This window comes from Mus musculus, chromosome 12 (assembly GCF_000001635.26).
Source record: "Mus musculus strain C57BL/6J chromosome 12, GRCm38.p6 C57BL/6J".
In the NCBI taxonomy this organism is placed as follows: Eukaryota; Metazoa; Chordata; class Mammalia; order Rodentia; family Muridae; genus Mus; species Mus musculus.
In genome coordinates, this window is record NC_000078.6 from 105,389,338 (window position 1) to 105,414,779 (window position 25,442).

Sequence of the window (25,442 nt, forward strand, 5' to 3'; positions counted from 1 at the left end):
TGCTGTGGCTTCCAACTTGCTACGTCACCGAGAGATCAAGGCTTAACAATTTCACAGTATGCCATGCATATCTTCTCTGTGCACCCTATAACCACAAAGAAAAATACAGAGTCTCACGTGTGTTTAAAACTGTCTGAGAGAGAAACTCTGGACGCCTAAAAGAACAGGAGCTTTCCAGACCAAGTTCTTTCTTCCACATCTCAAACTTGTTCCCCCCTCCCCGCATGCCCTGTGGTATCTGGGTGGCACAGACAAAGTTCCTACTAAGAACACATCTGCAGTGGTTGAGGAAATAGCTCAGTGAGGAAAGACACTTGCTATGCAACCATGAGGACTTGAATTTGGATTCCCAACAAAAGCCCCGTGCAAAAGCCATGCACAGCAACACATATGTAATCCCATCACCAGTAAAGACAGAGATGGGGAGATGCCTGGAGCTCACTGGCCAGCTGATGTCGCTGAATTGGTGAGTTCCAAGTTCAGCGAGAAACCCTGCCTCAAAAAACAAAAACAAAAACAAGTTGGAGAGCCATTGAGAAATATATCAGATTGTCAACCGGTGGCTCCACATATGCATGTATCCAAATTACACAGTCATGTGCATAACACACACACACACACACACACAGAGAGAGAGAGAGAGAGAGAGAGAGAGAGAGAGAGAGAGAGAGAGAGAGGAGAGAATCTATCATGTCCATAATCATCTGGCTCACTCAGTTAACTGAGACTCAATATTCCTGGTAGCTTTTCCTGCTAGAGACAGCTAAACTATAACTGAAGGTAACTGGGAATGACATAAATGTGCTTCACAAACCTCAAGGTAAATGAATGTATTCCTAACTCAATATCCCTTTAGGCAGAAACCACAAAAAAGGATCGCAGACATGCCAGCATCACCTGACACAAAGGATTTAGCATCATTACCGCTCCTCTCAAATGCCTGACTCTGTGAGTTAGCAGGCAATTACTGTGGGGACCTCTTCAGCATCCCCCAGCCCATCCCTGGCATTTTACACGCAGGAAGTCATAAGCCCAGAAGTCCATCCCCATGAGGACCTCTAATGCCTCTGTGCCTAGTTCTGTCTCTGGTACAGTCAAGTCTGCAGAGGACACAGCTGCCTGCTAATTGGAAGAAGACCTGACACGTCCTCCTGACTCACTTGCAACAGTGGCCCTCTCGACTGCCAGGGAGCAGACTGTTGATCTTCTATGTCAATCGCTAGCCACTGGATTTTCTGCCCTGGGAATCTTGTCCAAATGAAGAGTTTTTCTTGGCTTTGCAAGGCTGCCATGCGGGCTGTCAGGTTATAAATATGCATTTCTGTGCCCAAACCCAGATGTGTAGAAACTCCTCCAAATGTCTGCCCATGAGCCATGATTCTGAATGGAGCACTGCCTGCCCCCATGGGACTGTGCAACCTGCCACATAAGGCAAGGAAGGAGCTGGGGACAGTATGTAGAATGGAAAAAAGTCAGGGCAGAAGGAAGGGGCTATAACTTAACACGAGTTTGCAAGGTTCTGAAAAAGAGCTAGACCCACGAGCTCAGCTCTCTACGTTCAAATAGTATCTTTACTACTATACCTCTCTGGACACATCCAACCAAACCTGCTCTGCCGTTCCCATTGCTCGGACCAGATCTGTCACACAGTAGGTGTGACACATAGTAGGTGCACTGTAAGTACTTACTGGGTTGGATTGATCTGGAACTGAGCTCCACAGAGAGCTGCTGCCATCAAACATAACTCTTACAAGTTATTAACCTCTGAAGGCAGGAGAAGAGGCAAGAACCCAGCTGCGTCGATCCAAAGACACATGCAGTCCAGGTAAAGAATCCATGCAGAGCCTCAACCTGGTCTCCTTCCCTATGGAACTTCATGTAGTCAAAATGGTCAAAATGTGTGAGATCGTAGTTAGATGTGTGGTGTGTTCATCTCACCACCTGAAGTGTTTTGGAGGGAAGTGACTGGGGTCACTGCCAATACTCAATCACTGTAGTATCTCTCCACTATCGCAGGGAAAGCAGAGAACAGGCTATGGATTATAGTGGTGCTGGTGATGGCGGTGATGGTTGTGGTGGTGCTGGTGAGGTGGTGATGGTGGTGATGGTAATGATGGTGGTGATGGTGATGCCCATGCTGATGGTTCATAGAGAGTAACTGTCTTAGTCAGGGTTTCTATTCCTGCACAAACATCATGACCAAGAAGCAAGTTGGGGAGGAAAGGGTTTATTCAGCTTACAATTCCATACTGCTGTTCATCACCAAGGAAGTCAGGACTGGAACTCAAGCAGGTCAGGGAGCAGGAGCTGATGCAGAGGCCATGGAGGGATGTTCTTTACTGGCTTGCTTTCCCTAGCTTACTCAGCCTGCTCTCTTATAGAACCCAAGACTACTAGCCCAGAGATGGTCCCACCCACAAGCAGCCTTTCCCCCTTGATCACTAATTGAGAAAATGCCTTACAGTTGGATCTCATGGAGGCATTTCCTCAACTGAAGCTCCTTTCACTGTGATAACTCCAGCTGTGTCAAGTAGACACAAAACTAGCCAGTACACCCCCCCTTCCCAGCTGAGCAGAGCAGGTTTATCAGTGATGTTCAGGGATTCCTTCCCATGTCCTCTGCTCTCTTCACCCTTCAGACAGTCACTCAGCGCGTTTCTCTCTGAGTTTCTCTCTTCTCTCCGTCATTGTGCATATCCCCCTCCCATGTCAGGAGAGGTTGCACTTCATGTCATCTTCACACGATGTGAATCACCTCCATAGGTAATCTCTCTCGGAGTCTCAGAAGAGGTCCTATGGCATTGATGTACACACTGGAGCAATTTACACAGAGGGAATTGGAAAGTGCTGTAGAGTTCTTCTCAGATCTTAAAAATCGTTCATTGGTTACTGTACTGGCTAGTTTTGTGTCAACTTGACACAGCTGGAGTTATTACAGAGAAAGGAGCTTCAGTTGAGGAAATGCCTCCATGAGATCCAACTGTAAGGCATTTTCTCAATTAGTGATCAAGGGGGAAAGGCCCCTTGTGGGTGGGACCATCTCTGGGCTGGTAGTCTTGGGTTCTATAAGAGAGCAGGCTGAGTAAGCTAGGGAAAGCAAGCCAGTAAAGAACATCCCTCCATGGCCTCTGCATCAGCTCCTGCTTCCTGACCTGCTTGAGTTCCAGTCCTGACTTCCTTGGTGATGAACAGCAGTACGGAAGTGTAAGCTGAATAAACCCTTTCCTCCCCACCTTGCTTCTTGGTCATGATGTTTGTGCAGGAATAGAAACCCTGACTAAGACAGGGGGCCACAGAGAATGTTTAATCATGGCTGTGATCTGAGCAATGCTCTTAGAATGTACTGACAGCCAAAGTGTGCCAGACACACAGAAATAGCAGAAGCCAGGCCTATGGAAGCAGGCTCATTCAGGGCTCAGGAAGAGATGAGAATCCCTGGAGCGAGATGTGCAAGAGTGGGAAACCTTGTGGGAAACATGGAGACAGTCCTCTGTGGTCTACACGAGAGCCCGTTACCTAAACAATAGCAGTATGAAGACTTTGTATTTGAGGGTCTTGGTTCAGGTAAAACAGGGAAGGAAGGGGATCAATTTCCTTGTGAAAAACAGTAGAACTGCCCCTTCTGCCATGTGACAACATTGGAGGAAGTCACCATCTCTGCAGAGTGGGGCTTCACCAGACACTTAATTGGCCAGTGGCTGCATCTGGGCTTCCTGGCATCCAGAATCATGAAGCCTATCTCAGCAGCTCTCTGTCTGTCTTAGGAGTCTGAACAGAATGTACACGATTCTGCCTCATGTGTCAACTTTTGCTGTCTCCAGATGCTCAAAATTCTTGTTGATGCCCCCTGCTGCACCCACAGAACCACACAGCAGTTTTCATCAAAATTTCCCCAGACTCTGCCCATCATGAGCCCTCCTCTGAGGCCATGGGACTCGCTGACTCATTTTCCCGTCCGTCTGCATGCATGAAGCAGCTTCTCGGCTCCAGACACCATGTACAGCTAGAGACCTCAGAGATGTCTGTGACGTACCGGCTCACCACGAGAAGCTAGTGCGGAGCTGGGAAGACAGAAGTATCCTATTACCCGTGATGTCTCACTGTATCTAGAATATGATGGGATATAATGGAAGAAGCTCTTCTCGAAGGATGAAGTAGGCTTTAGTCATGGGACTCTAGAGGAAAGATGTGGATGGCAGAGTCAGGGTTAAGGAGCGAGAAGAGGAGACAGATGCACATGCCCAGACACAAACTCTCCTAACTGCTGTCTGGTGACACCAAGTCATCTCCAAACCCCAATGTCTTCAGGTTTGTAACTTAATAGCTTTCTCGTGGTATGGAAATTTAGATTTCGGGCTCACCTGAGTCTTCTCAGCTCAGGGAAGAGTAGGTTGGCTTTAGTTGCATTGGGGGTGGGGGGTCAGCAGTGTCCATCAATGTGCCTTAATCTTGACATCCAGCATCAACTTCTGAACTACTTGCTTATGAAGAATGGCATGGGTCCTTATCTACTCCCCAAAATGTTTAGTTGCCAAAGATAAACCAGGCTGAGCAAGAGGCTACAGAACTGGGCTCACCCTGGCTTCCTTCTCTATTGAGAGCCTCGTAAAACCTACCCTTTTGTTAGGAATCAAATATTAATGAAGAGGGTGAATAATTCAGTGTGCCTGAGGAGCCAGGAGGAAATCCCTGGGGATATTTTGGTGCTCTGGGGACTCTACAAGTGCAGCCCTTTGTACCAAGTAAAAAGGAGAGGCCCTGGTTCCAAGATGGGCTCTGAAGCCAACCTCGCTCCCCACTGGGCCCGTACCTTCTGCTTGCCTCTCGGGTCACTCACTGTGCTGCGCTCTCTGCTCCTGCTTTGACAGGCTGGAATACATGGTTTGCAGCGACAGGCACATGGCATCTCTCTCTTCCAGCAGTGGAAAGCCCATTTTCTTAGTTTGGTTTCTACAGCTGTGATTAAAAAAAAAAAAAAAAAAAAAAAAAAAAAAAAAAAAAAAAACACTGCCCAAAAGCAACTTGAGGAGGAAAGAGTTTACTCCATCTTATAGCTTACACTCCATCACTGAGGGAAGTCAGAGCAGGAAACTTGAGGCTGGAACCTGCAGGCAGGAACTGAAGATGAGGGCATAGAGGGAGGCTGCTTATTGGTTTGCTCATCAACACTCGATCAGCCTGCTTTCTTATACCATCTAGGACCACCTACCTAGGGGATGGTCCCGCCCACAGTGGGCTGGATTCTCCCACATCAATCAAGAAAATGCTCCACACGTTGCCCAAGGGCAAACCCCAAACACTATTCACCAAGTAGACTGTTCTCCAGCCTTCCCCACAGACTTGGTACCTCAAGGAAAGACAGAGTCATGCGTCCCTGGGTGACCCTTCCCTGTCCGTGCATCTTGTCTATGTCAGAAGATAGGAGACAGAGGCAAGATCGCTTATGCTCAGGAAGACAATGAAAAGAGGCTGAGAGCCAAGCCTCTGAGGAAAAGCCAACAACGACGACAATTCATTTGTTTATCCATTTATTAATTTATTCGATCAACAAATAGCTGAGTGTCTGCTATATGCTGGCACCTGGCCAGGGCTACACCAGAGAACAGAATAAACGAATGGTCCATTCTCATGGAAGGCCAGGCCTGGGAAGACAAGTCCAGAGGAGTAGCCATGGTGGCCAGATCCAGGCTCTGGAATCTCTTTGGCTCCAACTAAGATAAAAGTAAGTTCAACTAGGGTCAGCTGTGGGCAACCACTACAGTTTTCTTCCCGGGGCAACTTGAAGCATTATGATCTTGTTGTTGAAAGAATGTGCTTAGTCTTGACCACCCTGCCCACTGTGTGGCAAAAAGGAGGTTTATTCACCCCTGAAATACAGTCTCTATATGAGCAAAGTGGGGACAGTCACACCCGCTGTTATTTATTTTATTTATTAATTTATTTACTAAATCAAAATTTGGTTTTACTTATTAAAAGTCTGTTGACTATAGGAAGTGTCACATATAATTATAAGCTCCTCTATAGATCTTAACCTCACTCTTGGAGGATCAGAGTTTTAACTCCATGTCTGTTAGCAGAGACTGAGGGGAGTTTCCGGGAAGAGTCTCTACCATCAAGTCCCCCACACCCGTCCCTCACAAGGCAGAAATATACCAAGAAGAGAACCATGGGAAACCTCAGTTCTGAGGAGACCATGGAAAGCACATTACTGTAATGGGAAGCCTCGCAGTGAGACTAATAATAGAAAGGCAGACCCGCAGCGACCCAGCGGCGGGGTAGTATTAAACAGTCAGGGGCTTGGTGCTACTGTGGTGCACCGCGCTCTTTCCAGGGGCAGCAGCTTACTTGACGTCAACCCCAGCTGTGTAGATCTTGGGTGAGGTACTCAAATTCTCCAGGCTTCTTCGGCCTTAATCAGAGGCACAATTTTCCTGCCTCACAGTGTTGGGATTATAAGATCAAGTGTCACCGACTTAATGGTAAATACTCAGTGGGAGAGGCACTGGGCGAGGGGTATCTGCTAAATGTCAGCTCTTAGCTCGGTAGCGGTAGCGCAGACCTTCCTGCAGCGCTGTGAAGAGGGAGGCAGTCAGGCATTCCATACACAGGACTGCTAAATAACCAAAAGGTGGGTAGCAACCAGTGACTAACGCGATTGCGCTCGCTCGCTTGTGCTGGCCAGCATCGTACTCCATGGTGAGGGGTTACGTTACAGGGTGGCTCTTCTTCAGGTGTTTAACTTCACTTCACAGCCAGGCACAGAGGGAGCACACCCCTGATCTCGACTTAAACCTGCTCAGATCCTGAGCGCTCGCTGTTACTTGAATGATTTTGGATGGAGGCTGTCACCATTCCAGAAAACAAGAAGAAAGTTTCCTTCATCTCTCTCTCTAATCCAGGTTCCAGGTTCCATTTAGAAGCCTTTAGCTGTAGCAGCCTTCTGACAGGAAGCACCACCTCCCTGCCCCACGGGAAACAGAGAAGCACACAGAATGGTTCTAGTTACAAACTGCTGGGCATCCAGAAAGGACCTGTAGAGACTGAATCCCCCACCATATACCACTGATCTGGAGTCGCCAGCCTCTGCTGGTACCCAACACCCCCATCCAGGGCATCCTCTGCATTCCTGCTTACTGTGTGTGGTGAGTCTTCTAGGTTTTGGTGTGTGAGGCACAGTGCCTTAATCTCTAACTGTATCAGGCACAGCTAAAGTAAGATCTGGGCAGGTGCCTTAGGGTGTGGTTCTCAACCTGTGGATCATGACCCCTTTGGGAGGGGTCCAGGGACCTTTTCACAGGGGTCAAATATCAGATCTCCTGCACATCAGATATTTACATTATGATTCATAACAGTAGCAAAATTACAGTTATGAAGTAGCAATGAAATAATTTTATAGTTGGGGGTCACCATGACATGAAGAACTGTATTAAAGGGTCACAGCCTTAGGAAGGTCTTGTGGGTAGGACCACCTGCTGTATATATAGCATGGGGGCCTGAATTTGAACTCCCATAAGCCACATCAAAAAGCCAGGTGTAGTCATGTGCCTGTAATCTTAGAATTGTTGGGAGAACTGGAAACAGGATATCTGGGACTTGCTGGGCCCCAGCCTCCTCCTGCCCCCCCATGTTTGGTGAGAGGCCGTTTCTCAAGAGAAGAAAGTGGGGAGTAATCCTTGACATGTATGTAAGACACATGGAAAGAACACCTGATATTTTCATCTGACCTTCATACCTGGACCACATACATGTACACATGTATACATGTTCACATACACATATTCACATACATACATGTACACATACACACCTGTTCACATAGATACATGTTCATATGCATACATGTACACATATACCGCATGCACACACCCATACACATACATTAAAAATAGAAAAGTGTAATTGGAGAAAGGAAAGTTTAGATGTGTTCACCATTCAAGAGTACAGCCCATCATGGCAGTGAACTCATGGTGGCAGGAACCTGAGGTGTGACAACTGAGGAGTCACAGCATCACAGGCAAGAAGCAGAGAGCGGTGACCTCTGGTGCTCATCTTGCTTTCTCTTCTCTGTTCAGCCCAGAGCTGTACCCCGTGGCATGGTTCTTCCTACTTCTAGGGTATGTCTTCCACCTTAATTAACCGCATCTAGAAAATCCCTCCGACACATGGGCAGAGGCTAGTTTCCACGGTGATGCTAAGACCCATTAAGTTAGCAACCCAGACCGACTATCTCACTGTCGCTGAGCCTCTCTTCCTCTTCCTTAGCTTGGTGACTGAGTTTGATTCTTTCAGCCTCTGCATAGGGTACTGAGAGACCAAGGAGCCATCGATAAACTGTAAAGTTCTCCTGTAGTTAACATATTTCTCTCATGGCCTAGAGGAACGAGTTTCCATCAGAAGGCCCATTTCGGAGTCTACTGAGATCCATCAGCTAGCAAAGAGAGTTAAGACTTCTCCCAACCCCCACCCCTCCTCAGATACCACTTCTACAAGACATGTGCTCGCCTCGGTTGGCTTTCTCCAGACAGCCCTCCTGTGAGCCATTTCCCTCCAGAGAAACTGCTATTCGAAGGGGGTAGTCTCCAAAATTTAGATGTTCATGTCAACCCGCTGAGACTTTTTAAAGTTAGGGATTATGTGCACATAGCATGTGTTCTACATCCAGACTTACCCATTCCTCTCTCTCTTTCCTGATAGGAGCACTGTGGCAGGACCTGCCAGACCTCTGGTGTCCCCAGATCCTGCACAGAGACAAGCATGTTGCTTATGTTACTGAATTAGAAACAAAACTGCCTTCCTGCCTAAAGACATCTACCACAGCAGCTACACAGAAAGAAATGAGCAACCCACCCCCATACACACACACACACACACACACACACACACACACACACACACACACACAAACCTCTTCCGGAAGAGGCAGCTGAGACTGCTCACTCTAAGGAGAAATTAATTCCGCCCAGAAATAAATCCCCATTGCACTGGCCCAGGAGACCGTTAGCAACTGTGGTTACCCCCAGGCAGGTTCTCCCTGCGAAGGCTGGGTTGACTCACTGCTCCAATCTCCTCCCCTCACAGCAGTTTGCCTGAGCCTGAGGGATGGCCAGCAATTATAGAAGGCTAAATATTTCAGCAGCCCAGAGGGGGCTTCCCAGCAGCCAACAGGAAGCCATTTTTCTTCCTCCTAAACTGTTTATTAAAATACAGAGTTAAACCCAGCGAGGGAAAACATTTCCTACCTCTGCCTGCAATTAACCAGCTATTGCAATACCGAAGTTTTGTGCACACTGTTAGGCAATAACACTTTTTGGGAGGAACCCTGAGAGTTCCCAATACAGAATCAACTGGATTCGGGTTCCAACCTATTCAAGAACTAGCCAGTAGATGGTCTGTGAGACATTGCTCTCTGAACTTCAAGGCCAATAGGCTGGCACAGCAACACCTTCCTGTCAAGTACAGCGCTGCCTACATGAGAGCCAAGGGCAACCCCAGACAGCTGCTGTGACCAAAAGCTTCTCTCCCATTCTCCACAATAGTGCGTGTGTTGCTCAGGCTCTGGGTGACCGGGATAGCAGGAGGTACAGTCTGCCCAGTGACAGAGCGTGGATTCTTATTGTTAGACGTCACCATGGTAAACCTGGTCCCCATCCATGGCAGGATTAAGAAAGGACATTCTGCACAGCTGACTGCTCGTGGCGAACACATCTCCTTGGGAGCTTCTGGAGGATGGCGCGTCGTTTCCAAGAGATTCCTTGAGAATGCAGTAGATATTTTATACTCTTGGATATCGGTGGGAGTCGATGATAACTGTCATCATCGGGATGGGATCTAGGTGAACTGGGCCCCTGAGCATGCCTGGGAGGGAATGTTTTCATTCTGTAAATTGTGAGAGTATCAGCCTTACTAGTGCGTGGGACTGTGCCCTGGTCAGAGGATCCTGGCGTACATAAAATGGGAAAAAGAAGCCAAGCTGGAAATCATACAGTCATCCCTCTATGTTCCTGACTGTGGGTGTGATGTGACCTGCTTCACACCCCTGCCTCCTTCCTTCCCCTGACCGTGGGTGTGATGTGACCTGCTTCACACCCCTGCCTCCTTCCTTCCCCTGACCATGGGTGTGATGTGACCTGCTTCACACCCCTGCCTCCTTCCTTCCCCTGACCGTGGGTGTGATGTGACTGGCTTCACACCCCTGCCTCCTTCCTTCCCCTGACTGTGGGTGTGATGTGACTGGCTTCACACCCGTGCCTCCTTCTTTCCCCTGACTGTGGGTGTGATGTGACTGGCTTCACACCTGTGCCTTCCTCCTTCCCCTGACTGTGAGTGTGATGTGACTGGCTTTACACCTGTGCCTCCCTCCTTCCCCTGACTGTAGGTGTGATGTGACTGGCTTCATACCCCTGCCTCCTTCCTTCCCACCTTGATGGACTAAACCCTTGGACCATGAGCCAAAACAAATCCTTTCTCCCCAATGTTGCTCTTGTCAGGGTGTTTCCATAGCAACAGGAAACAAGCCTAAGTCAGTGTTTCTCTGTGTTGCAGTCACTTTGTTACCACGAAGGGATGGACCCCAAGAACAAAAGCTCTTTCACAATGTTTCAATGAGCAACAAGATGGAAAGAACCTGGAAGCCTGATATGACAGACAAGCCTTTCCATTAACCACCATGTTTCTTGATCCACTGGAATTTCTGATAAGGAAAATTATTAATGTCCTTCTGCGTGTGAGACATTTTTAGTGGAGTGATGTTTTATGTGCATCTGGTAGTGACTTGGAACACCCCCATATCAGCATGTTTAATCTTGGGGATTTCATCTGTCCCTCTAATCAGCTGGTTAGAAATCAGTAAATTTTCAATGAATACCATCTGATGCACACACAGCTCAAGGTTTGGAGGATGTGCAGTGTTGTAAAGAGTAAATGAAATTTGAAATCCAAGGTGTATGGAACAGCCGTGATGGTGACAATGACCCATGACAGATGATGATCTGCTATCGATGCCCAGAGCCAGCAGGCCCGTGCCTCCTAGTGACAGCCAGACAGCCAGTAGGCCCACGCCTTCTACCTTCATGGAAAGGGCAGAGTGTGTTAGATTATCTGGGGCCTCAAGACTCTCTCTCGGGGCGAGTGGCCTGTGTCTAAAGGCCAAGGATTAGGAATGGAAGCCAGCTCATCTCCTAAAGGCCGATGCTCAGGAATGGTAGCCTGCTCATCTCCCAGCTCTGCATGCAGCTCTCTTGGGTCCTCTGGCCTTTGGGCACTGGCCCTGCAGATGCTGAGCCCAGGACACAGCTCTTATATCCTTGGGTTTTGAGGTCTAGACACTGCTTCCTCGCCCACATGTGGTCTTCCTCCTGGGAATACATTCTCTACAGAGCTGGTTCTTTGCGTTTCCATCAAAGCAACCCTTATGTGGATATCCTCTTTTCCTCTCTTTCTTTACTTCTTCCTTCCTTTCTCTCTCTCTCTCTCTCTCTCTCTCTCTCTCTCTCTCTCTCTCTCTCTCTCTCCCTCTCTCTCTCTCTCTCTCTCTCCTGTCTGTCTTCCTTTCTTTCTCTCTGGCTTTCTTTCCTTTTTCTTTTCTTTCCTTCTTCCTTTCTTTCTTTCTTTCTTTCTTTCTTTCTTTCTTTCTTGTTGTTGTTATTTTTCTGTTTTGAGACAGGGTGTTGGATAGCCCGGGCTAGCCTTGAACAATTTGCTCTTTCTGAATCAGTCTCCCAAGTACTGGGGTTGCAAGCATGAACTACTAGACTCAGCGTTTATGAGGGGACCTTTGATGACCAAGTCTAAGCCACATTCATAGCTTCAAGGGAAGCTGGGAATTGACTTCTGAGCTCTTGGGGATTTTCTTTTAATAAAGAAAAGGGGTCAGAAGTGTTAAGTGAAGTGACATGAACCTATATTGTCAAGCACTCAGCTTTATTTAGCTGGGAAGTCCTTTTGTAAAGCTGACATTTTGGGCAAGGAGCTTATCAGGCAACATTTAAATAGTAATTTAAGACCACTGAAGACAGAGGTCCACATTCTGACCCCACTTAATTATTATTATTATTATTATTATTATTATTATTATTATTGTTGTTGTTGATGATGATGATGATGTTATCTCATATATTATGCCTCTCCCCTCAGTTCCCCTACCTCCACCCCTCAGTCTCTTTTCCGCACCTCCCCTCTCCCCCAGATTCACCTGACCCCACTTCTTACCAGCTGGGTCCCTGTACTTCTTAGCTATGTATATGACTGTGGGTGTCCTTGAGCCAGCCTTGGTCATCTGAGCCCCAGCCTGGCAGGCCTTGGTTCAGAGGCAGGGAGGCTGAGCACAATTCTTTTCTGTCTACCAACTGGTTTAATGACCTTCAGTGTGTGATGGAAGTGCCTTGGGACTAAGTCTCCAAACATTTTAAGTGGTAGCTCGGACCAGATGGTGTCTAAGCATCATTCTGTCTCATCCTTAGAGCAGCACTGCCTCATCTGACAGCTCACAGTACATCTGGTTCCTAGAGCAGCCATTTTCCCCATTTGCTCTTAGTCGCTTCTGCAGGAGTCACCAAAAAAAGTAGCTTCCCCAAGAAATCGGATGGTCCAGCTTCAGTGAACGTGCACCTGATGTTTCCCAACTTAACAGCTACCGGGGAGGGTTTTGCAAGCACAGCACCACGCCAACATCTTCTAATAATAACGTCTCTCCCCAAAGACCTGCTACCAACCTGTGGCAGTTAGCTGCCTGCTGATTCATGCACCCTCAGAAGAGGACAGTGCAGCCTAGCTCACTCATTGCCCACAGATTGGGTGTCCTCCACCCTGGCTCCTAGGGAGGTGAGGGGTTTCCTCAGGTCCGTTTACCTGGGAAATGCTATAAACATGGCAACCTGTAGCTTTGGAAATTCCAGCCCCTGCCCTGCAGGAGCTTGTCACAAAGGCTAACTCCTGTGATCCGGCCATCAAGATCCTATAGCATCTATCAAGTGACTTGATTGGTCGCAGGCCAGCTTCTGTCTCCTTTTCTGGGCCTCCGTTTCCCCTTCCTACAACACAGAGATTAAAATACCAATTGCAGAGAATTGGTAAGAGCATTCGGATGCCATGGGTGGGTGCTGGGGTCTGTAGGTGCCATTGTTTCAGCCCTTCCTTATCACCTGGGCATCCTCTGTTTCTGGATGGTGCCCTTCTTGGGTGGCCCTCTCTTCAGACCTGTTTCGTAGAGTCCTCCAGTTTCCCTCTAGACTACCCTCACAGGGAGTCTCTGCCTCCCTACAATCACAGCGGCAGCCCATTTAAATGAGTTAAGCATGCCATTGAGCCAGTCAGTGGCGGAGTTAAACAGAATGGGTTATGTCAATAATGAATCATGCTAAGTTTTAGTGATAAAATTTTAGCTCGAGGGAAATGGGGATCTGGGTCCCCACCAAAGGTATCCATGGGGCCTGTGATGCCAATTAATCATACACACACACACACACATGCAAGCAAACACATACCCATGCACACATAGACACACACATTGACACAAATACAAAAATGTGTACTTGTTCACATACACAAACATATACATGAACACACAAACACACCACCATTACCATTAGAAGTTCCCAGAGCTGGTAGGACATCCCACGTTCTCTGAGCTCTTGGTGGGCCTGTACTCTGAAGCTGTGCTCATGGTGGGTGAGGGATTTGGCATGGGGCCCAACGGCTCCTCTGTGGAGTGTGCATCCCTTCCATCTTGAGACCCCCAGCCGGCTCTGGCCACGGCCATCCTAACTTTGCCCGAAGCTCCGGAGACCCTCATTCTTCTCAGCCTTCCTTTCTCCCCATAATAGCCCAGTGTTTGTTGTGTGTGCTTTCTGGATCAGCCTCATGGGCAGATGCTACAATACCCTGTCCAGTTGTTGCTACAACCCAGTGAAACGCCCTCCCAGTCATCACCATTCCCAGGAGAGGACACTGAGGCACAGCCCCAGGATAAGCAACAGGTGCACAGGATCAGATCCTGCGCACTGGACTTCTCGTGCGGCATCATCTCCACCCACCACAGAGAACACCTCCCCACCCCCACCCCTGGCTGGGTGTCCTCTGAGGACACCGCACACATTCCAGCCCAGGAAGTCACCATGCTCTGATGGCACAGGTCTGCGGGCTTCCTTCCTATCCACATGGTCCTCCCCAGGGGCATCTGACAGAAGGTTTTGTGTCCAGGCCCTGGCGTGGTCCATTCTAGCTGTCCTACTGTAGTGTTTGAATGCAGGTACTCACCTGCGTGGCTTTGTATCATTGTCTGCAAAAGATGGCAGCTCTGGATAGGATTATCCCAAGCACTGTGGAGGGACCTGGGCAGGGACCTGCTACTGTGGTGAAACTCACCTGAGCCTGACAACCCCACCGCAGGATCAGCGAGTTTGCTTAAGGAGGGACAATTCCCCCATAGCTTTAAGGCTGAGCTTCGCTCTCCGCTCAGCCCTTCTTATTCCCAGCAAGATAACCAGTCTAAAAAAAGAAGGAGAAAAAAAAATGCCACCCTTGGCATCTTCTTTGTCCCTTTTCTATCTGCTCTCGTTTCCATGGAAACCCAAAACCATTTGCCTCCCTCTCTCAGCTATGCCTTCTCTCCTACCCCAGGCCTGCCTGGTTGGTTTCCCCCAGGCTCCCAGAAAGCCATGTTTAGGATTCCTCCCCTTGTCTTCAGACTTCCCAGCTGCCTCCAGCATTCTTTTGTCTCTTGTTCCAAAAAGGCAAAAATGGCCTTTTCCAGCGGCTGCTCCCTCGAAGTCTCCATAGCAGCCCTACTGTGTGTGGGATTTGTCAGTGGGCCACCATAATGCATGAAGAGGCCTCAAACCAAGGCCAGAGTAGGGAGGACACTGCCGGGGCTCTGCAAGAGGCAGCAAAGCCCACTTCAGCATCCCTATCGTGGTGACGTTGGGACATCACCTGACCAGGTAATCTCTGTCTCTCAGCCTTCGTCTCCCCCTTACGCATCCACCCACATTCACCCACTCCCGACCCCCCACCCCTGGCCACACACAGCCTCTAGCTTCCCCTCTACAAAACCCACAGTTCTTCAGAGCCTCTGGGGTAAGCAAAGCTGGCCTGGCATGCGTAGAACTCCCCACTTCTCCACCCCGCTGGCTCCCGCCCACTGGCACAGCTGGAACAGCTGCAGCCATCTCTCTTTGGCTTACCTGCCAGCTCCATCCTTGAGCTGACGACTAAGCCTCTGTTCAATGTGGCCTTCTCTGCTTATTAAAATTCACACACCATCTTCTCCTGCACCATTAAGAGATTTGCTCAGCAGCCCGGACTCCACCTGCTTGGGCAAGAGAGGGAGGGAGGAAAGGGGTTAGCACACTGTAAAAATGGTGGCCAGGGGAGCACCAGGCGAGTGTGCAAAGGGGATGGATCCTGAAAGACTCTCATTGTGCAAGCAAGGGCTCTTAACAATGAGCACCCAGTGATACTGTTAAAGGATGGGTGAGTGCTAGGCTGTGGGCAAACACTGACGTGTGGACTCCCCCAATGACATCACCAGACACTCAGTGACCACATGTTTCCTCCATGCCAGGCACTGGCCCAAACTCACTAGCTACATTCTTTTATTTTTAAAAGATTTATTTGTTTATTTTATGTATGTGATTACACTGTAGCTATACAGATGGTTGTGAGCCTTCATTTGGTTGTTGGGAATTGAATTTTTAGGACCTCTGCTCGCTCTGGTCAACCCTGTTCACTCTGGTCTCTGCTTGCTCTGGCCTAAAGATTTATTTATTATTTATATGTAAATACACTGTAGCTGTCTTCAGACACTCCTGAAGAGGATGTCAAGTCTCATTACAGATGGTTGTGAGCCACCATGTGTTTTCTGGGATTTGAACTCAGGACCTTTAGAAGAGCAGTCAGTGCTTTTACCCGCTGAGTCATCTCTCCAGCCCTTTTTTAGTGCTTCCTTTTCACTCATCCACCCACCCATCCATCCATCCATCCATCCATCTATTCTGTTTCTTGAATATGCATGGGGGTTGCAATGTGTGCTCTTGTGTGTGAGGCAATCTTGTGTATCAGTCTTCAGGCAGTCAGCTTTTCCCCTGATGCAAGCTTTCTTTTTGGTTCATTCGGTGAGTGAATAGGGCCACACTGGCTGGCCGGTGACTCTGGCATCCTCCTGCCTCTGCCTCTCTAGTGCTGAGAATGGGATCATGTGCATGGCTGACTTTTTCACGTGCGTTCTGGGCTTCAAACCTGGGTACTCGTATTCACCCAGCAAGTGCTTCCCAGCTGAGCCAGCACCTCAGCCCCCACCAATAGCTTACTCGAATTCTCAGTGGTGTGCAGTTGGGGAGCCTCTGCCCTCTGCCCCTGTTCCCTGAGGCTATTGCTTTCAGCTCTTGGTGGGGCCGGTTCTGTTTAGAGTCACCCCAAGTTTAGAGAAAAGATTTTTGTAGAGCCTGACTTGGAGGTTTATTGTTTGTTTGTTTGTTTGTTTGTTTGTTTTGCTGTGGGGTGTAAGCTTCTTGTCCCAGTCCCTGTGCCCAATACATACACACACCCCATCTTCATCTTCCCATCTTGGCTGTGAGTGCTTTGAGTTAGAGCCTCAGCTGCTTTGCAAGACCACATCTGTCACAACATTGCCGTATGAAGAGCTACGTACATGCTGCTTTGCCTTGATGTGACAGTCACAAAAGCTTTCCACTAAGAGGTTCTTCTGGGGGGCGTGGGGTGGTAACTATCTGGGGGCCTCAGCTGCTGGCCCTCTGGCCTAGCTAGCTTCATGTTCACTCCAAGGCCACATTCCTGCAGCCAGTGACTGAACACAGGCCTATCCCTGCAAGATGCGGGGACTCTCGCTGTGGGCATCTTTGGTTGGACAGTTCCTGAAGCATACAGCTGCTCCCATTTGAAAGAGGTGCTGAAGCTCTTCCCCCTCCTGTCTCCCCCACTTCCTCGTTTCAGCCAGCCCACACGCCCCGTAGTTCATGGGCTGCCTCACACTCTCTTTCTCTCTTAGATTCTTTTTCTAGTTTATTTTTAAATTTTAATTAAAATATAATTACTACACTTTCCCCTTCCCTTTCCTCATTCTGACCACTGGCACCCCCCCCCCATCACTTCCTTTCAAATTGATGGCCTTTTTCTTTGTTATTGCTACATATATGTATAAACACACACACATATCATGCAGAGTCTGCTTGTGTGTATATGGTTTCAGGACTGCATACTTAGTGTTGGATAACCAATCAGAGGGCTCATTGCTGTGAAGGACGAATTCTCCCTCACTTGACAGCTGCTAGTTGCCTGTAGTTCTTTGTCTGGGAGAGAGTGCCCGTGAGGTTTCACATTAGCCTGTCTTTTGGTTCAGGTCTTGCTTAGGCAATGGTGGTGTTGAGGTATCATGGGTGTAGCACCCTGTCATTTCTAGGAGACACAGTCTCACTCCTCCTCTGGCTCTTGCAGTCCTTCTTCCTTGGTGTTTCCTGATCCTTACACATGGAGGTTGTGTTGTGGTGCATCCACTGAGACTGGGTACCACCCCAAGATCACTTGACCTCTACAGTATGGCAAGCTGTGGGTTTCCGTAATGGTCTGCAGCAAAAGGAAGGCTCTTTGATAAAGGGTGGGAGCTACACTTATCTGTGGGTAGAAGGATGTATTTCACGATGCAGTTAGAAGTTATGCTGGTCTAGTAAAATGGTGTTAGTAAGTTCTCTAAGATTCATGACCTCGAAAGCCCCAGGTAGTTGGCTGGATTTCTAGTACCAGGCTCTATTTCCTTCCTGTTGAGTGGACAACTCAAACAGGATCTAAGTAGAAAGCCTCCTGCCTATGACCTAGGATGTATAGTACCAGAGGGCGCCATGCAAGCTACCAAGGGAGAGAAGCTATGACGCCCATGAACCACAATGACCATCATAACAAAATGTCCCTGAGGGTGCAGTGGTGGCACTTGGGTAACAGTGGCAAGCCAACACTGTCTCGTGGGACCTGGGGCTCTCACTACAGTGCTCTTGAAAGTGGACTCCTAGGGATGTCAGTATGGCCCAGCCAGGGGGGCTGATGTAGCCGTGGCTGTGCAAATGTCTCCTTTAAAGCTCTGTGTTCTGGGTCTTCCTGTGCACACCCAGGACGGCAATGACCGTAATCTACACAAAAAGTCTGTCTGGTGTGTGGGGAGTCACCATACTCTTCCACAACTGCTAACCCATCCCTTGTATTCTAAAGGACACTGCTGCATCTTCCAGGGCCCTGGGAGGGACACTGTGACAGGTGTCCATCATTTCTCAGGCCCATTTTGGCTCAGGGTTTAAAGTCTCTGGCCTGTTCTTATTTATCATCTTGCCTGCTTTCCAGCCTGCAGTTGGACCTCAAATCTGTGGCTGTCTTCTTCCTTTCTGTCTCTGGCCTTAAGGATCTAAATATTCTAAAACCAAACCAAACCAAACACTATTCCTGTTGTTTTGTTGGGCTTCCCAGAGGGAAGAAAGCTAAATATGTGACCAAGCATCTCTCCCTTCTAAATCTTAATTGGTTTTTAATCACAGATTAAAAGTAATTAGAAGTTCTTGATTGAAGATAAGGTTCTGAGATGGATGGCGGTGAGAGTGGCATGTTAGTTTTGGGGTGAGCCCCTCAACATAGTGAAAGATAACACGGGACCAAGCCGTGAAGGCGGGTGTAGGAGTCTGACTGTCCCCGCTCTGTCACATGCTGAGAAAGGAGGTGTAATGGTTGGCTTCTGCTACTGTCCACCTATCCAAAGTAGCAGTGAGTGGCCCCCCCATGGGAATGCTTGTGGTTCTCAAGCTACGCCTGGGGCTTCCTCCTCTTCTGCTCTGAGTTCTCAGAAACGGACCTACCCAGAAGCCATCTGCTTTCTGACATCTGGGTCACTCCACCTGCTTTCAACACTCATGAATTCCCCCTCAGACTCACTTGACAATTCCAGCAACGGCACAACTCCCTCAGTCTGACTCCTGCAAAATCAACAGGCAATCCTTTCATCTTCCTCCAGGCAGGAAGACGACACAGAAGCCACATGGAATATATTCTAATGAAGTAGCAAGATTGTGAAAGATACATTCCATTTATCTATTTGTTTATTTACATCCCAAACCTGCATCTTCTCCTGGTTCTGCCCCCCCCCCCACCAAGTCACTCCTCCCATCCCCCCTCTCCTCCTCTGAGAGAGTGGGTACCCCCGGACATCCCCCTACTCTGACCCATCAAGCCTCTGCCAGATTAAGTGCATCCTCTCCCGCTGAGGCCAGACAAGGCAGCCATGATGACTGAAGAGCACATCTGCTACCTATGAGCCGGGGCCTCAGTCCAGCCCATGTATGTACTTTGGTTGGTGACTCAGTCTCTGAGTGCTACAGGGATCCAGGTTGGTTGACTCTGTTGGCCTTTCTGTGGAGTTCCCATCTGCTTCAGGGCCCTCAGTCCTTCCCCCGACTCTTCCACAAGAGTCCCCGCCCTCTGTCCAAGGTTTGGCTGTGAGTATCTGCATCTGTTTCGGTCAGCTGCTAGCTAGAGCCCCTCAGAGGATAGTTATGCTAAGATCCTGTTTGCAAGCATAACAGAGTATCATTAATATTGTCAAGGATTGGTGTTTGCCCATGTGATGGGTCTCGAGTTGGGCCAGTTATTGGTCAGCCATTTCTTCAGTCTCTGCTCCATCTTTGTCTCTGCATATTTTTAACAGGACAAATTTTGGGTCAAAAGTTTTTTGGGTAAGTTGGTGTCCTTATCCTTCCACTAGATGTCCTGCCTGGCTATAGGAAGTGGCCTCTTCAGGTTCCATGTCTCCACAGTAAGGTCACCCACATTGACTCCTGGGAGATCCTCTATACCAGGTCTCTGGAACGTCCTAGAGGTTCCCGCCCCATCCTAACCTCAGCAGCTGCAGGTTTCCATTCATTCTCCTAGCTCTCTGGGCCTCTCTCATGTCCCCCCTATTTCCGCCACCCCCCATTTCCCTCCTTCCCTCTGTCATTTATGACTATTTTGTTCCCCCTTCTAAGTATGATTCAAGAATCCTCACTTGGGCCTTCCTTCTTGTTTAACTTCTTTGGGCCTATGGGATGTGTCATGGGTATTCTGTATTTTATGGCTAATATCCACTCATCAGTGAGTACATACCATGCATGTCCTTTTGGATCTGGGTTACCTCACTCAGGATGATATTTTCTAGTTCCATCCATTTGCCTGTGAAATCCATTTGTTTTTAACAACTGAATAGTATTCCTTTGTGTAAATGAACCACATTTTTGTATCCATTCTTCAGTTGAGGGACATCGGGGTTGTTTCCAGATTCTGGCTATCACAAATAAAGCTGCTATGAACAGAGTGGAGACAGCCTGGCCCGAACTGGCCGGAACTGATAATTCCATCACTTACCTGAGTCATTGCCCAAAGAGGACTCTGAGGGTGGCTTTGAATAAGTCTGTCTGCCTCTGGACCAATCAGCAAGAACATGTAATTAATCGGAGATAAAACCCTTATGACTGACAGGTTGGCTGTGGTTCATTATCTTAATGTTTGCCCTGGGCTCTGTGGCTGTTCAGTGATTAAAGAGGGCTCTAGAAAACAGTGGCCCATTTTGCTCTGGGTTCCCTGGTTGTCTGCTAAATGTCTTGCCATAATTACATGCAACATCTCTATGCTCCCCAGACAAGATTTACATAACATAGGTGTCGAACCTAATTCCTAAAGCACAAACATGGTGTTGGGGGAAGGCACTCTAGTATGCTGTAGAAGGCATCCCATATGTGACGCACTCATTCAAACCTGTGGTTTCATATACTGCCTGTTCTATAGATCTGCCTAGATAGCGGCTCACACAGAGCTTCAAAGCAGAGCTATTTCACAGGATAACACCTTAGAGGGTTAATAGAGGGTTAATTCCCAGCTTAAGATGTGAATGTGTGGCATTAGGATGAGGCAGTGTGCTAGACTATTAAGGAATGCCACAAGAGACATAGTTCTCCACCTGGCATTGGAATGTCCCGGATTCAGCCATCTGGGGAACTTGAGGAAGAGTCAGACTGAAGTATTATAGGATTTCTGAGCCAGCTACCCCTTACCCATCTCTGTGCTGGTCAGTTTTGGGTCACGTTTACAAAACCTAGGGTCATCTGGACAGAGGGAATTTCAATTGAGAAAATGCCTCCATCAGATTGGCCCATGGGCAAGTAAGACTCTGGACTGCTTTCTTGATTAATGACTGATATGGGAGCACCCAGCCCACTGTGGACGGTGCCACTCCTGGCAGGTGATCCTGGTGTAAGAAAGCAAATCTCGTAAGCCGTAAAGAACAATCAATCCATTAAGCAATGTTTCTTCATGGCTGATGCTTCAGTTCCTGCCTCTGGCTTCCTGCCTTGAGTTCCTGCCTGACTTCCCCACCCCCTTTTTTTGGGATGGTGTTCGAGACAAGATTTCTCTGTATAGTCCTGGCTGTCCTGGAACTCACTCTGTAGACCAGGCTGGCCTCGAACTCAGAAATCCGCCTGCCTCTGCCTCCCAAGTGCTGGGATTAAAGGTGTGTGCCACCACCGCCCGGCCTGACTTCCCCTCTTGATAAGCTACAATTATAGCCTGAAATAAACCCTTTCCACTCAAAATTATTTTTGGTCATGGTGTTTTATCACCACAGTAGAAACCTAACTAGGATGGTGCCCCATGTCTCCATTAGGGTTTACCACTGTGAACAGACACCATGACCAAGGCAACTCTTATAAAGGACAACATTGAATTAGGGCTGGCTTACAGGTTCAGATGTTCAGTCCATTATCATCATGGCAGGAGCATGGCAGTGTCCGTGCAGATGTGGTGCAGGAGGAGCTGAGAGTTCTACATCCTCACCGGAAGGCAAACAGGAAAAGACTAGTTACCTGGCAGCTAGGAGGAGGGTCTTAAAACCCACCTCCACAGTGACACACTTACTCCAAGGCTACACCTCCAAATAGTGCCACTCCCTGAGCCAAACATATTCAAGCCACTACAGCTCATATCCCAGTGTTGATAGACCACGGGCATCTGAGGTCAAATAGAACCTGCTTCCATTGTGTGCTGAACAGCATGAGCTACGTGCTGATCCTGACCCCGTTGTCTCCACCACAGGCCCATCTCAGCTATTGTTTGCTAAAGGAGACAGATCTCCTATGGGGTAAGTAGCAGCGAGGGGCATCTAAGGTAATTCCCACAGGCCTTAGTTCCTTGAACCTATCCTAACGGCAGCAGTTACCAGTCAGCACTGTAGACATCAACCTTGTTTATGGTGCCTGAAAACCAAAGGTAAAAATCCTGTTCTGTTCCCTTACAGGTGAAGACCCTGGGGTCCAGAGGTCAGAAGGAACTGTCCAACGTCAAACCAAACCAAACCCTTCAGGAGAAGAAAGATCTGGTGGCCTATTCTGCATGCTGCTTCAGGCTGCCACTGTCCTGATGGACTGTGACATCCTTGAAGTGGGAGCTGGACTCAACTCACCTTGCTCCTCTTACTCACCTGAATCCAGTGCAGGGCGAGGCACAGGGAGGCACCCTCCTCTCCATTCTGACTTCTCTGCCGAGCCAGGTCTTCCCAGCTGCATTCCTGTGGGTCAAAGCCAAGGAACAGCTCTCCTCTTACACTAGCAAATCCTATTATGGAGTCTTTTTCTCAGCTATATAATTTGTCTCCTTGATAAGACAGAATTATGAACTCACATTCTGTGAACTCATAACAAGGCCTGCCACTGACATTTGTAAGGCATCTGTCTTAGTCAAGGTTTCTATTTCTGCACAAACATCATGACCAAGAAGCAAGTTAGGGTGGAAAGGGTTTAGTCAGCTTACATTTCCACATTGCTGTTCATCACCAAAGCAGTTGGAACTCAAGCAGGTCAGGAAGCAGGAGCTGATGCAGAGGCCGTAGAGGAATGTTTCTTACTGGCTTGCTTTCCCTGGCTTGCTCACCTTGCTCTCTTATAGAACCCAAGACTACCAGTCCGGGGATGGTACCACCCACAAGGGGCCCTATCCCCTTGATCACTAATTGAGAAAATGCCCCACAGCTGGATCTCATGGAGGCATCTCCTCACCTGAAGCTCCTTTCTCTGTGATAACTCCAGCTTGTGTCAAGTTGACACACAAAACCAGGCAGTACAGCATCTATGTGAAACATGGTCTCAAGAAAGAAAGAATCGGGGACAGAATTAGAAGGAAAGAGACCTTAAGAAGAGGAAAGAAATGATATTCCCTGAGTTACTACAATTGCACAGCGCTCTGTAAGGCAAGGGGACCCCTTTGAGCACAGGGTCCCCAAGGCTCAGGCTGCATTTCATTCAATCTAAAAGAGGGAAGAAAACATTGTGATTAACAGTGGAATCACAATGGCTGTCCGCAGCCATCCTCTGAGCCTACCTAGGAAGGTTCTAGAAACCCCTGGAAGCAGAGTTCCCTGGGGACTCCTGGTCTTTACTCTGATTATTTCTCATGGTCCCATCCTTCTAGACGCTTCCGTCCTCATCTGTTCCAGACATCAATGTATTCTTGTCTGGGGAACGTGTGTCATTTGGGGAATAGACGGACCTGTATATAACTAATATTCTATTTGTGGACTGTGGATGCGTCACTTACAGTATGAACAATGTTTTGGGCTGTGTGTTTTCTGCTCCACGGTCTGTTTTTTTTCTTCCATCTAGTTGGTAACGATCAAGATGAACACTACATTTTCCCCCACATCTCTAGAGACAGACGCTGCTGCTGTGCGAGGCGAGGGGAGCTGATATCTATTCAGCTCAGGTTGTGCACCAACAGCTGGCTGAAGCAGTGATCCCACCCATGTGTATCTTGGTGAACGAGTGGGTTTCTTAGAGTTCCTTACCGGCACGTGGGAAGGGTCTGCTTACAGAGCATGAGTGACTGAAAAGTAGCTTTATTACCAAAAGCCCAACACAGCACGGGTGGCCATTTATGAAAGTTGCATGCGTGGAGCTCCCTGCAGGAGCTGCAGGCAGCTGAGTGGTTAGAGAACATCCATTCCTAGCAACTGCTGTTACATATCTAACCCCGAGGGTGACCTCTGTCTGGGCCCTTGCTCAGCTCTCCAGGGGGAAAATGTGTCATACCTGTTAGTGCTTTGAGTCACCAGCTCCACGGACCCGGACCGACAGGGCAGACTGAAGAGGGGGATGGCAAGCCAGCCATGTGTTCTCCACTCTCCCTCTTTTTTTTTTTCAATGTTAACTACAAAGACAGACAGTCCAGGGAGGAGTTGCCAGTTTGCTCAGGGACTGGGGATGGGTCTTTCTTGAGCACTGTCTGCATGCCTGGCAGACACCAACGCTCATCAGCATCATCTCCAGCTTTCTCTCACTAACTCTAAGAGGGGATGTCTTTATCCAACTCACAGATAAGAAGGCAGGATTGAGGGGCTCGGTGGATTGAGTGCATCCTCCACAACCAACAACTAGAAGCAGCCAGAATGAGATTGCAATCTGGGCCTCCCTGTTCCAAGGTCATGATGTTCAGGCTACACTGCTACACTGGGTGCTCCTTTTTCTTTCTTCCTTTCTTTTCTTTTCTTTTCTTTTTTTTTTTCTCTAGAAAACAGACCAGTGAATGGAAGAAAGAGGCTCTGTGTGGAGCACCTGGCTGTTTTATAAGGGTTGATGGCTTTCGCATCTCCCTGTGGTGACTGCTTGGAGTGAACTTGCTGTTCCTGAGCTGGGGCAGAAATCATTTTCCTCCCCTAGAAGCTGCCAGAACTAAGAATAGGCCGGGGACGATCTGTGTATTTAATAATGCTCCAAGCCCAGAGTGCCAGCCTGGCCAAGCGTCACCGTGGCTAATGGATTGTGGCTTTGGGGGAGACAAAAAAAAGGCTATGGCTCCCATGTAGGCAGGCCTGGGGAGTGCTAGGCTTGCCTCCCAGGGAAATGGGATGCACGCATGCGCATACATACATATGTACCCACACACCGTGTACACAAACACCACAATCAACCACATATAACACATGCCACCATATGCACACATGTATGCAAATTCCTATCACATATAAATATTCCTATATATACACTTTACATAACACACATGAAATCACACACTACACAAAATAGGCATATATACTATACATAGACACACTGCACTAAAATTGCTACACACATAGATACGTAGACGCACACATGAACATGTGCTTTACACACACAATATGCATATATCATATACAAATAGACACACTACACATACCCCACATTCTCAGCTCATACTACAGTTTTCACACATATGTCCATCACACACAAAATATCACCATATACAACTTACAAATCGCACATACCACATAAAACAAGCATGTATATACATAAGTAAGACATAGTATATACTACATGATGATACCACATATATACATACAACATGTAGGCACATGCATGAACATATGCTGCACATGCACATCATATATACATACA

At 48.2% G+C, this 25,442-nt stretch overlaps 2 long non-coding RNA genes across 2 annotated transcripts; one reads left to right on the top strand and one right to left on the bottom strand.

Moving 5' to 3' along the window:
* Positions 1-5,518: 5,518 nt before the first annotated feature.
* Gm2721 (predicted gene 2721) lies at positions 5,519-14,423 on the bottom strand. The gene is made up of 3 exons (NR_045085.1): positions 14,362-14,423; positions 8,669-8,738; positions 5,519-6,961 (listed from the first exon to the last, which is right to left on the bottom strand). It is a non-coding gene; the product is annotated as a predicted gene 2721 (long non-coding RNA).
* Positions 14,424-14,609: 186 nt separating this feature from the next.
* Positions 14,610-23,639, top strand: Gm46376. The gene is made up of 2 exons (XR_001780684.2): positions 14,610-14,936; positions 22,316-23,639. It is a non-coding gene; the product is annotated as a predicted gene, 46376 (long non-coding RNA).
* The last annotated feature ends 1,803 nt before the right edge of the window (positions 23,640-25,442 follow it).